Below are 14,165 nucleotides of genomic sequence, written 5' to 3' on the forward strand. Positions count from 1 at the left end.
CCCAGCTAGCACAAGGAGTGTCAGCACCCATTACTCCTAGGGGCCTTTGCTGAGGTATACATACCTCACCAGTGATTTTATGAGTATGAACTTAAATGATAAGTCTTCATAGACTACCACTATTTTTCCCCAATTACCTATTAATAAAATATTATAATTTATATGTATATATCAATTATTTTAATAATTATTACCCAATTATCCTTCCCACCAAGCTGCCTTACTGCCTTCATCTGCAAGTAAAGAGTTTCCAGAATCTCAGTGTGTTATGAGCACGCCTATGCTTTCAAGGGTGCTCACTGATTTATTCCAGGGCTGTATTTTCACATTAAATTGCTTTCTGTGATGCCAGTATAAGCAGTTTCTAATCCCTCTTGCAATTTGCTAGCCACTCCAGTTGTGCTGCTACAACTGTTCCTGCAGCCGTGATGCAAATCTGATTACCAAAATGTTTTTACTGAGCCCTGAGGCTCAGTAATTCAGTTTACTACTAGTTCAAACACCAGATTTCCATCACTAACCCCCAGACAACACATTTCAGGACAGTCTGAACGTGTATGCGGCTTTTCATGTACTTAGAAAATCATAAAAAAACCCCTCAATTTATAGAGCAACTAAGTGTGAAACGTAATCCTCTTAGGAAAATATGCAAACCCAAATCCCTCAGGCTTTGTCTAAACTAGAATTTTAGATATGGTGCAAGACAGGATACACCTTCAAAATGCTAAGAAAAAAATAAAGCTTGCGTTTCAGGGTGTGCTGAACTTGCTGGGATGGACAAGGAAGAAGAGACCAAATATCTGTCTCCTGCACCCACGAGTGCTCCCTCAGCTACATTAACAGTCACAGGACACAGACATGCTCTTACAGGGAGAAATCCAGATCAGGAGGAGCTCCCCCTCCATTTTCAGTTACATTGGCCTATAAACAAAAGTTGGAAGCACCACTGATGTAGCAGATGATTGCTGTTGCTTTTTAGTACCTCTTTATATGTCATTAGCTTAATAACACACTTAAATGATGGTACCCTCCCATCTTGTGGTGTTACACCACCAAAAGCATACTTGGTATGTTGTTAGTCAAAGGGAGATAAACAACAGTACAACTATGCCACCTTCTTTGTATTAAATTTATCATACTAGTCACACAGTATTACCTGTAAATGCCATTAAGGCGCTTGTACAACACCAGATGCATATTCCAGCCACCACTGCAACCCTCCTCTAAGTGTCTCCTCATCCAAAGTTACGCACCATCCTCAATTTCATTGCCAATGGCTTGGCAGAGATGGGTTTCAACATCCTACATTTGCATCTGTTACTACTGGCTGAAAAACACACACCTGCATTTCATCAGCTGGTCATCCAGTTGCCTGGTGACTTCAGATTCCTCTGGCTTCCCTCACTGGTCTCAACTGCTTAAACCCAGAACCAGGGATGCTGCCTCCTGGTTTTTGCTTGCTAACTCTGAATGCAACACAGGCTGGATAAGAATTGCTGCCACCCCTCTTGGCACTGGAGCTCACACTGGTTTTCACCACTAGTGATTTCGCAGTATTCTGGGGTCCTAACATGGCAAGTGAGTCTGCACAGAGAAGGGGAGAAGCTCTTTGCTCACTCAAATACAGGATAGGAGCACTGATACTCCCTTTCAACCTAGTGTGAACATAAGCATGACTCTGGATAAATTCATCCAGGAAGGATGAAAGCAGATACCTGTCCCGTCCCCTCTCCCCCCCCCCCCAAAAAAAATCACCAGCAATGAAGAAGCACGGGTCACACAGAAGCCTGCAGTGATATAAAGGGCGGCTGCCCCAGGCCAATCCCCTCCCTATGCCGGCATCCTGAGAGCAAGGATATCAAGTCCAGCATTCAACCCACCTGAAACCTGCCAAATCTTTCACCTCTTCCCAAAATCATTAGTTTTAACCGGTTCGGCTCCTTGCATAACCACAGGAGCACCGGTGAGGGAGATCTGCAACAACTCTGCTGAAATCAGTTCATACTTCCTGCACCCTCTTTTCACTGAAGAAGCTCAGCCGCAATGAATTATGTGCAATTATTCCATTTATCTTCAATCTGTATTTTGAGGCCTAATTAAGATGACCTAAATACCAATATTTTATAAGCTTTCCACAGCTGGATATTATACCAGAAATGCCAGCTAATGAACCTACCTGCTGCAAACCAAGTCACATCCTGTGCCACACACAGAGGAAAAACAATTCTGGAAAAGTGAAGCTTTTGAAAGCATATTCCAGGGAATACAAGCAAAACCAGTTTTTCATTGTCTTTATTAAAAATTAATCGCCTCAACTGGTGTTTAATATTTAGATTAATTTATCATCTTTCCTCAGGCAAGCAGTCAGGGCTTGTCTATACAGCTTCTAAAAGGGTTATTTTTCAAAAATTGATTCATGTGCTCCAGCAGCTGGTATATGTAGACACGTGCACTGAAATAAAGTGGTTTATATCACACACGACCATCATTGTTACATAAAGCCGTGTCGATACTTACTTTATAATTAAAAATGTCCTATTTCAATAACAGTTGGTGGAAAATCCTTCTATTATTAAGGAAGAGTATACACAGACCAAAAGAAAAATAGCACTATGTGAATCATACAGGATTCAGGCTTTGGGATAAGTCTGCAGGCTGATGCATTTTCAATATAAAATGTTTTAAAACTTGTGCAAAGTAAATGTCAGCCAGTTAACACACACTAAGATACAACTGCCCTTAATAACAATGTAAAATGTTATTTTACATTTCTACATGTAAAAATGTTAATTTCTCCTAGTTCACAGAAAGCCTTAAAAAAGCTCCTCCTAGTTTAACTACTACATCCCACGTATACCAAACTCATCCCTCTCTCCCCAAACCCCCATGCACACAGAAGAAAGCAGTTCAGCTCTGGAAAGATGATGACCCCCTAGTTCTAATGACCACCAGCCCCTGCAGGACATTGTCAGTTGCAGTCTCACGCAACTTAAGGACTTTTTTTTTGTTTTAAAATCATGTAATACCACTTTCCCTTAAACATCTACCTAAATTTTTTTTGTTGTTTCCTCCCTGTTCCCTGTGTAATTGTTACATAAGCCCAGAAATAACCAATACCCAACAATCAAATTCCAAGCCCAGTTTAAAGAAAGAGACTAAAGAGATATTTGATGCCCTGGTCTTTTAAGTGGCTATTTTCTGAGATATTCATCACCCTGTCTGCATACTGGATTTATTTTTGACCAGCTGTCTGAATCTCTTTGGCAGTTTCTTAAAACCTCCATTTTCCTTCTCCAAAGTCAGATTAATATGTGGCTTAATGGCAAAAAATAAAGTAAAACACAAGGACAAATAAAATAAAGGAGGTCTGTAACCAAACCAGCAAATTGCCAAAGTGAGTAGACTGCAAAAAGATTCACCGTAACCAGTCCATCAATGGGTGGAAAACTATTTTCACTGTCTATTGCTGCAAAATACTCAGCTCAATTATGCACATATAAAACGTGCATACAAAAAAGCATACAAAATCTTAAGCCCCTCAGACAGGAGGTGATCAAAAAATGAAGCTGTAATTGGAACACTGGATAAATTCATTCATTCAGAAAGGAAGCCGATGATAATCCCAGAGATAAGGAAAAATAAATCCATGTGTAATGACTTTCTAGCACAGCTACAAAGCCAGGAAGAAAGGCTGCATTTTAAATACACCTAATTTTTGCGAAAGCTGTGGGTGTAGGTCTCCTCTGCTTCTGTTAAGATTACAAACTTACAATGGCTGAAGCCAGTAGCATAGGTGCCACTGGCTCCCAGAACAAAAGAATCCCTCAGGACAAGCTTCTCCACTTTGTTTGGGACAACTGCATCCCTTCGGAGATGCAGTGATGATGGGACACATGAGTGCTAACCATCTGAACATCTGCTGACTGAGTTAACACTGATGGGAGAACTTGGGAGGGCAAAGACGTTTCAGCAGCTGAAGACTGTTGGTAGTTCACGTGCCCACTGGACCACCTCCTCTCTTCAGCTGGCCAGGGAAAATGAATGTGCATCAACAAAAGGGGCAGAAACATCAGGGTTATTACCTTCTGGTCACAACCACGTTTCTAATATTGTGGCTTGGGAGCATCAGAGAAGCACAAGATTGCTTGGCACTTGGAAAATGCTGAATTCCTTATTTTTACTGTACCTTCATCACAAAAGATGTAACCTACACACAGGAAGACCACCTTAAGTATGTACACAAGGGGAGTGGAAAGCAAGCCATTATAAGACTTGTAGCAATGGAGAATGAGATAAGGATACTCCAAGACTTGCCTAGAGGTGTAAGTGGAGGGTTTCCCTCTACCATCCATCAACCCTTCTGAAAGGTGTAGCGTCTAGACTCAAAGAGGAGCTCTTGCCCAAAAGCCAACCTACTGTTGCCCAAAAGCCAACCTAGTCCTCTGCAAACACTCCCTGGGGATTTACCAGAACATGCCTTGGATATGAGGCTCCCACAGGTCAAACGAGGCAGAGAATCGCCTTGTTCCTACCCCTAAGGGAACAGCAACCCTAGGGCTGGTTTTTTTCATTTGCTTCATGTTGTTCCCTCCAGCACCAAAACAGTTTGAACGGTAAAACAAGGAGAGTATGCAATGAGATTTAAGATCAGGCTTCTAGGTGCTAGAATGGGGAAAAAAAAAAAAGTCTAAAGTCAATATATGTATTACATTTTACAAGTAAATTTATATACATGGTTTAGTGGTGGACTTGGCAGTCCTGGGGTAATGGTTGGACTTGATGATCTCAAAGGTCTTTTCCAATCTAGCTGATTCTATGATTATATATATATATATATATAAACACAGTTTTGGTCTACAGTCCACAACAAACCCTGGCTGTTCAGTATTTCAGTTCCTTCAGCACGTGCTGGCCACAAACACATCTTCCAAGCAAGTCCAAGTTTCGAATAAGGTACATGTACCATTCTCCTCCCTAACTCCCTTGGCATTAGAATTTGGGCACAAACAGAATCGCAGCTGCTGGCTCTCCTGGGCCAGGGGAGCAGGTAGGCAGCAGACACAGGCAATGCCCTGTTCCCAGCAACCCCAGCCCCTTCATCCCCCTGGGGAAACCTAAAAGCCACTTCTCTCTGGCTCCTCCTCATCCTGACAGCTGAATGCCTCTGTCCAAGCTTCCAGGCTAAGCTGCCGTCAATTAATACGCTCTTCTGAAATATTATACAAGACATCAGCTGTGTACAAATCCCCATTCACTTCCTGACCCCTGACTTCAAGACCCAGCATGAACCCAGATGAAAGACCCACTAATGAGTCACCTCTCGCCCTCCCTCTGAAGTTTCTACTGGGATTCCTATGTCCCAGCTCATTTTCTTCCTATGTTTTGCCAATATCACAGGAAGACAAACACAGGAAAAACAAACCCTGAGACTATTACAAATTATTACGGGAAACAGAGTTTCCAGGAGCTACCCAAACTGATATAAAGCAGGTTTTAATTGCATGCTATCATAATTATGCAGCAGAGCCAGTCTCTGCAAAGAACATCAGACTCCATTTAGCACTTCGAAGCTGCAAAGCGTATTGGCAAGGCTGCCCACAACAGGAGTTAAAAGCATCTAGCGCATGCCGAAAATGGGTTATCTTGTTAATTCAGCAGCCCAACCCAAATACACAGAGAGCATACACCAAGGGACCTCCATTTAGCTGTCACCTATGTGCAGGCAGGATGCAAACGCGGTTTAAGACCACAGCCTTCTGCACTGGGCTCTGAAGGAAAGTCTTCGACACAGAAATCCTGAGCTAGCAGGACCCCCAACAACCTGCTCCTCTTGGGATGCGTACTGCAAGGAGAGAGACCTTCAAACCTTAGAAATCATCATGACAATACTGAAGTATCCTGCTGACCTTTCTTTCATAGTGTGGCAATGTAACATAATACTTTGTTCACAAATTATTATGTAGCTTTACACACATGATCCTTGAAACAGCCCACAAAATTCTAGCACAGCTCTGCCTGAATGTCCCAGAGGGACCACCTGGGTCTGGTTATATCAAATATAAAACCAGGAGCACCACCATGGCGAAGACAAAACATTTGTATCGTGTGAACGTGTATATGCATGTGCACAGAAAAACAGAAGGTATGGTGGAACTAGTTTTGGGGGCTTTTTTAGCATCTTGCACAATTCATCTTGATTTATTAATTACTAGTCTTGCTAGAAGACATGATTCTGGGAGGAAATGCATTCAAAATCAGGCATTGATATGAAATCTCTAGTGCGGGGTAAAAAATGGGGTTGAGTCTAGGGAGATTGGAAGAGCAATCACCACATGTTACTGATTCTGGAGGCCCTTTCATTTTTACCTTCCCCAGCTGGATTCCCAATTCACCAAAGATAAATCTTGTTTGAAACCCACCATCTTCCATCTGCAGGCAGCTGCCTCTGCACCCAATCCTCTTGCTGCTGGCTCTACCCAAGCCATAATGAGGAGCTACAGCTGCAGTTCAGTAAGATTCATCTAAAGACAGCAGAACTTCCACAGATTATGAAGGGCCTAAAATCTACATCCTCTATTATCTGTAACCAGTGATTTACAGATTCACTGCCTTCACTTTACTGACTCTGCAGCAATGTGATAGCTTTCAGAAGGCTTGTGCGCAGTGATTTATTTTGAGTATGCCCGCACACTGCCACTGCTACATTTCTGAGAACAGCCATTACCTCATAACCTAACACATATTATCACAGTATAACAGCAATGGGCATCAGCTTAATTAAAGACACTCAAATCTAGCGCAAAGGAGCAAACAAGATTAATCATCTGTCCTTAAGAAAACAAGGATGCTTGCCAAAGTAGATACAATAACGCTGTAAAGAACATACAAATTCTCCATCTTTATGTCCTTTATCTACAGTAAATCCCACACCATAATAGCCTTTGCCTGATCAACATTAATCTAACAGATTCTTCATGTGTCATTTCTGCCTGACAAACTCTGTGCGTTATAAAATGATTAATATTTAGGTCTGTCCAAAAGTTAACGTTGTTCCTTAAAAGTTGCATCCAAAGGATACCTATTCCTAGGAAAATAAAGGAAGAATCCAACACGTAAACCAAGTACTTGAGTAAGACACACTGCAAGACCAGTCTTTATCAAATCTCATGATGTTGTACTTCAGAGCAGCCGAAGTTCTGGAATTAAGTAAGAAACTCACTTGCAAGTCAAGGCTGTATGCCGTAGATACCATGACACACATGCACTGCTAAGTCATCTGAAAAAAGGACTTAAATTCTAGCCTGCATACATGACTATGCAATTAAAACTGCTGCCTTTTCCTGTTTGTTTTACTTTATTTCATCTGTAGTATTTCTTAGATTACCTACAGCCCAACCTCACACCCCCATCTTGCCGCCAGATGCACATGTTCTATCTGGGAAAACATACTCCCACATCTTAACATTAGACTTAGAAGAGATCTGAACAGTCGCTTGATAAACCTCATTGTTTAAAAAAATGTATCCTAGACACTGTGAATTGCTTGGATAAAGTTCTTTTGATGGAAAAAATAAAGTCCCCTATGTGAGCAGGACACAAATACCAAACCAAACAAGCGAAAGCTAGCATGAGGCATTTCATGCATGAGATATGATTGCTGGCACAGATGGTGGCAATCAGACTGTTTGCTGATGCACACTTTGGATTTAGTTCTGGGCACATGTGCTACAAATTTCCTTGGAATCAGGCACTTTTCCCACCATCCCATTACACACCCAAGAATCAATGCCCTCCTTTCCCTGGCCATGCATTGCTAAAGCCCAAGCCAATTCATATGGTTCAGAGAAATCAAATATTGGATAGCTTAGATATCTAATACTGAGTATACTTTTGGATATCTGGGATAATGCAAGATGGTCCAGTGCCATAATTTTAAATATTATTACATCCACAGGGATTAATGCCTTCTTGCCTGTTAGTCCACACACAGACAGTTTAATGCCAAAGATATTTGAGTAAAGAAAGATGTATTTACTTAAATTTGCATTTGCTTATGCTTTACTTAAAAACATATTTGCAACATGTCATAACATGATCCATACTACGTTAATCATGGAATGATTTGGGTTGGAAAGGACCTTAAGATCATCTAGTTCCAACCCCCCTGCCATGGGCAGGGACACCTCACACCAAACCATGTCACTCAAGGCTCTGTCCAACCCGGCCTTGAACACCGTCAGGGATGGAGCATTTATCACTTCTTTGGGCAGCCTGTTCCAGTGCCTCACCACCCTCACAGTAAAGAACTTCTTCCTTATATCTAACCTGAACTTCTCTGTTTAAGTTTAAACCCATTACCCCTTGTCCTATCGCTACAGCCCCAGATGAAGAGTCCCTCTCCAGCATCCTTGTAGGCCCCCTTAATACTGGTAACATGTGGTTCTGCAGCTGTATCATTTGCTTACTGTTGACGTATGGTGATACAGTAGCATCCACTATTTAGAGAAGCTCGCCAAGAAGCCTCCCCACCTGTTTTCTTTCACAACAGGGAGTAGGCAGCAGTCACCCGAATGAGCTTTTCACTGGCTTGGCAAATGCAACCTACATCTGCAGGCTGGGGAACTGCCTCTCCCAGGATCAATACTTCCCCAGGAGCGTACACTGCAACCGGCACAGGCCGGAGGCCAAGAAAGCATCTCCCCTCCTCTCTACTGCAAACAGCCTCTTCCAAGCGCACCGTTACCACTCACTCACTCACTCACAGAATAAGTACTGCTCTGCCACCCCAGAAACAGCTGGATGTGAAGACGTGAAAGGGTCCCAGATTTATGGCCCTTTATATTCCCCACATACTGTCAAAGTGCTGGGCTATCAGATGTACAGAAATACTGCTTATTCTGGTAATCTGAGCAGTCTTCTACTTAGTAAATTACTTGTTTATTAGAGAACTGAATTCTTCTGGGTGCTAACTAGTTGACTGGCCAGCCAATACCCAGAACTGAGATACTAGATTTCAATCAGTTTGGGGGGAGGAAATCCAAGAATTTTGGACAATGCCCTTAACAACATGCTTTAACTTTTGGTCAGCCCTGAAGTGGTCAAGCAGTTGGACTACATGATCATTGCAGGTCCCTTGGATCTGAAATATTTATTCTGTTTTATCCTAAAAACAGATTCATCAACACACCACAAGTGAGGAAGGCTGCCAGAGCACTCTGCTAGACTGGGTCTACTGATACTTGAGCAACCAAAAGCATCTCACAGAGACAAATTTGGCCAAAAAAGTGCAATTCAGAGGGCTGGTTTAAGACGAGCATTATTAGAAGGCAGCATAAGATCCAGATTTCACGTTTACATGCTTGGCAAGCTTCCCTGCCTTGGTTCACCCTTGTCAGTGCTGTGTGCACTATGTCCACACAGAGCCATGCTGTGCCAGAAGAACCAAAGGCAGCAGCCCAGGCTGCCCTCTTAAAGCACGCTGATTACTGCACCAAGTAACTCCAGTGATGATTCCTGGCATGTTCAGTCTCTCCCCAGCACACCCAAAACATATGTTGCATTCATATTATGCAAGGAAGAAGGGAAGAGGTTGGTTGACCTACTCCGAATGTCACAGTGACCCACTTCAAATGTTTCTTGAGCCCTTGACCTGATCTAATCTGCAGTGCATTTAAGAAAACAAATAGATAAAGCAACCATTAATAATACAGTTGCAACCTATCTTCTGGTAGAGATGATTAACTGAGAACAGGTTCACACCTTGACCTTACCGGAAGTCAGGGAGTTATCCAGCTCTTCTCATCACAAACAAATGGTTAACACAAATGTTAAGCTGCTTATGGTGAGCTTATATACCCTGTACATTACTTCAGATGGGGGCCTATACATATAGGAGCTGGGGGCACAAACTCTAAAAATAACAGTAAAGTTGCAGTTGCTAGCGGATCTCCCTCCTCTGCTTCCAAGGCTTAGCAGAGGCAGGGATGGCTTCCAGAGTTCCGTGTTTGATGATAGACCTCCCCTTCGTCAAAAAGGATTGCCATAAGCTTTATTAACAAAGCATTCAGAAGGGTGTAAGACACTACTCAACATTTCCAAATCTTCCTAGCAGTCAAAGCTGGCTGCCTGAGGTGCCTATCTCCAAATGCCTGGGAAACACAGGAGCAAATGACAGCACCAGACTGGAGAAACACCTAACACAGGAACCTGAGCTAATGCAGTCGGTCCTCTCAAAGCTGAGGTGCCATACCCTGACTTAGTCTGAACGATTTCCAGGGTCTGGCAGTAGTATTGTAGTTACAACTGTAACTATGCTAAGTACAACCTTAGGCAGAGTAACAGACCTTTGCATGGCAAATGCCATGACTATACATGCAAAAATTATTTAGCTCTTTTTTAGCTGAGAGCCTGGTTGGTGTTTCATTTGTTTATATACATGCACTTCTTAGGCAGTTTGAGAAAACAAAAATACTAAGCCAATGCAAAAATGGATATATTTGATATTTTAGGCTCTGCCTATCTGCCTAGAATGAATGAATCACATTACCATTTCCCCAGGATGAGCAGAAACCTATACAGATGTAAGCTAACAAACATTTTCTGGTTTTCTTGTCTCCCCCTTCCTTTCCTTTCTCAAAATTCCTGCACTTCCACCAGCACCCTTTAAAGACAGGGGCCCAAGACTTTTTTTGGAGTTGCACTATTGCCTAGTCCTCCATCAATCAATCGTTTTTTCTTGATAACATAAAACAAGGCACTTTGTCGTCTGACTCAGTAGAAATTTCAAAGCTCTGCAATGAATTGCAATGAACTTGCAGCTCATTAGCAATGAATTAAGTTGATGAAAGGTTATAAGGAACCAAGGACAATTTTTACGGAGCATCTCCACGCAGTTTTTCCAGGCCATCAGCTCTCTTTTGCTAACCAAGGAATAGGAATACATCCTGCACTCTTTAGAAAGTCAACTGCCTCTTTCCCCACAAAAAGATCACAAAATATTGCCTAATGAAACACACAAAGAGTCCTTCTCATGCTATGGGAACATATTCAGGATTCTGATCACATGTTTTACTCGTGGATGCTTTGATGTAACAGCATGGGAGAGAAATTTCGAAGGATTTACAGATTAATCAGCCAGAGCACTGATGTGGGTTAGGACTGCTAGAAACATGCTCCTCTGGGATATTATCGGCAGCTCAACTTACAGCAGATGAAACAAACATGCTTTGGGAATGCAAATGAATTAGGATGTCACAAAAAAGTAATTCAATTTGGACCAGCAGGGCTTTAAATTTGTTTAGTTACCTACAAGATCTTTATTTAACTGTAAACGTGGCACATTATCTAGTACGATCACCAATTTGGACTTTGTTTTACTGCTACTCTAAAAATTAGGCTTGATAGCTCATTCTAACAGATTTTCAGGTCACATCTATAATATATATATGTATCTATGCACTTGCACACTTTTGCATGCTCTGTAACAGATTTGAAGAACAGCGGGATCCTTCCTACACATAAAAACAAGGGTAAGATATTAATTCATATCACCAGTGTGGAAAAGATAAGTGGAACAAGACTGCTAATTAGTCATGTTCCATTTCGATTCACAGCAACCACAAAGAGAGCTTGTTTTTTTACTGCAGGCATTGTCTTACATCAAACAATTTGTAGATAAGAAAAATCAGTTCTCTTCCTGAAGGCATATAAGCAAGTATTTTGATAGAAAAGATGAAACAGCATTAGAAATTAACTGTAACACTTCTTCCCTTCCCTAGCCACTAGAGTTTGTCCACTAGGATGCATTGCTAATATATAACTATATTATCTAGACTGACAAATTTGGTGCAGTCTGCTGTTTTGGTACTACAGAGCACAAGCCATTAATAGCTGACTGCCTCATTCAAATGAAACAAGACAATTACCAGCTGTAACTTACACAATTAATACTACTGCTGCCAGCATTTTCAGCAGAGATTTGGTTGTTTTATAGCTCATTTGAAGTCTTTAGAGAACGTGTTATTAGTACATCTGTCCTGCTGTAAACATAATTATCATGCAAAATTCCATTTATCATGCTGATCAGGAAGCACTCTCTGTCAGCCTTTTGGGCCCAGAACACTTGATAAACAGGCAAGGGAATTTGACTGCCCCAGCTAGCCAGAACCATTCTCATCACCAGGAGCATTTCTGCTGCTTCCCAACCAAGCATGTGGCAACTTTCCGAATAGACAGGAGGCTTCTTCTAACCTCTGAGCTTGGGACATCTCATATTTGAGCTTGGGGTACATCATATTTGACACTGCTTATTTGTCTCATTAGTTGCTCTTATGTTCTCCCATAATTCTCTGCTCCTCACTCCTCTCCAAGACTGAGCAAATGCCTTGTAGCTGTCCAGGCTAATGGAGCTGCTGCAGAGCGACCAGGTGGCAACTGGATTCACCATGATCATGACCCTTTATTGGTACCAGAAATCGCATTCATGTCATAAACAACAGGCCAACGCCTACTTCAACACAGCATTACTTTTAATATACAAACATGGGCTTGGGGCAGGTGTAAACAGACATCAGTTAAACAGGCACCAACCCACACTGCATGAATTTTGTCTAAGATGGGGATGAGGTTTTAAAAAGTGAACACCATTAGAACTTGTCAAACTCTGGCACCTTACATGCAGAGTAGTCCACAGCTGGAGGGCTGATGTGCAGAGAAACTGTCCTCAACATCCTGACACCAGCATAAGATTAAACGAAGCAAAGGTCAACCCCCACACAGACGTCCTGCGAACTACAGCTTCATAATTGGTTTAAAGCAGTCTCCTTTATGCTAATAAGCGTATGCTGTGACAAAAAGGCACCGTGCTGCTTCAGCCACCTACCCACTCCCCACACCAACCAATCATGGGAATCGATTCTACTAACCAGCACACAAGTGGGGGAAAAATCCCCAAACCAAAAACCAGAAACAATGATCAGCTTCGACTGGGTTTTGTGAGGGACGAAAACAACTGCTGTCTTCAATGGGATCAGCCCCAAACGATCCCCAAATCACAGTAACAGACTTGCTGTTGCTGCATCCTCAGAGGCTCCCATTGCTCCTGTGTGTCCCCAAGCCTTCCTCTACCGTAGCTACAGGTCTCACTTTCAACTCAGCTAGTTACTGGGCATCTAAAACAGTCACAAGGAGCAGGTTTAGGCTGGCTCCTTCAAGCTTGACAGATAGAGATGCCCAATAGGCCTGTGGCCAATACTGATGAGATTCAGTCTTTCGGTACCCAATAGCACAGCTCCAGCAGCTTTTCTGCTTGATGCAAACAAAAGAAAGCACATTACAGCAGCAAAATGAGAACCTGTTATTCTTCTTTATCAGTTCAAATATTATTCTTTTTTTTTTTCCTGGTGTCTAAAAACTGCCTGGCAGGATGTAAGGGACTCACAGGCTGCCCTGAGGCTGATGGAATCACACTGCTGGGCAGAGGAGGAGGAGACCAATTCCCCATGATATCAGAAAGCAAATGTTGTTTAAAAGATAAATTATTTTACTGCTGATAAATGTGTGATAAAGTGTATGAAATATTTTTTTAAACGTGGGAGGAATTCATAAATCTAAAACAAGACAACCGCTTCTGCAGGCTGATACTGCTACATGCAGAACAAATGCATGTCCACAGAAACTCTTAAATTCTCTATGTTAATACACTGACCCATTATGGATTGTATTTTAGGCAACTTATTCCCAGATCATTCTGATGGTTCATTTAATTTTGTTAAGACAGGGTGGCTGTGAGAAATGAGCTAGCACAGTGGTTCAATCAATTACGCTCTTTAAATTCAAGAACTGTGCATATCCAGACTATTTAATTTCTACCATACATCTGCATTCACACATCTTTCTTCTCTGAAGAGCTTTCAAAAGCTCAAGTTTTAATCAGAGTACTATTTTTGATCCTAATTTTTCCAAGCTGCAGTAAAGCTGCTTCATGACCTAATCTGATGGCAAACGTACCATCATTATACAGTGGTTTCAAGCCAGTTGTACAATAACTAGTCATAACGTTTTTTATATTTAATCACTTTACACCAGGTGCCTTGTGCCCAATTAGAGCTACCAGGCTGCAGCCATCGTTTTAACTGAGGTCAGCAAATGACTTGTTGAAGCAAGCG

The 14,165-nt window shown here is 41.9% G+C and overlaps 1 protein-coding gene across 2 annotated transcripts in view; it reads right to left on the bottom strand.

Annotated features, from left to right (window-relative positions):
- Nucleotides 1-14,165, bottom strand: part of CABLES1 (Cdk5 and Abl enzyme substrate 1) — a 70,402-nt gene that overhangs the window by 36,471 nt on the left and 19,766 nt on the right. The gene's annotated exons all lie outside the window — the stretch shown is intronic.

This window comes from Strigops habroptila, chromosome 1, assembly GCF_004027225.2.
Source record: "Strigops habroptila isolate Jane chromosome 1, bStrHab1.2.pri, whole genome shotgun sequence".
In the NCBI taxonomy this organism is placed as follows: Eukaryota; Metazoa; Chordata; class Aves; order Psittaciformes; family Psittacidae; genus Strigops; species Strigops habroptila.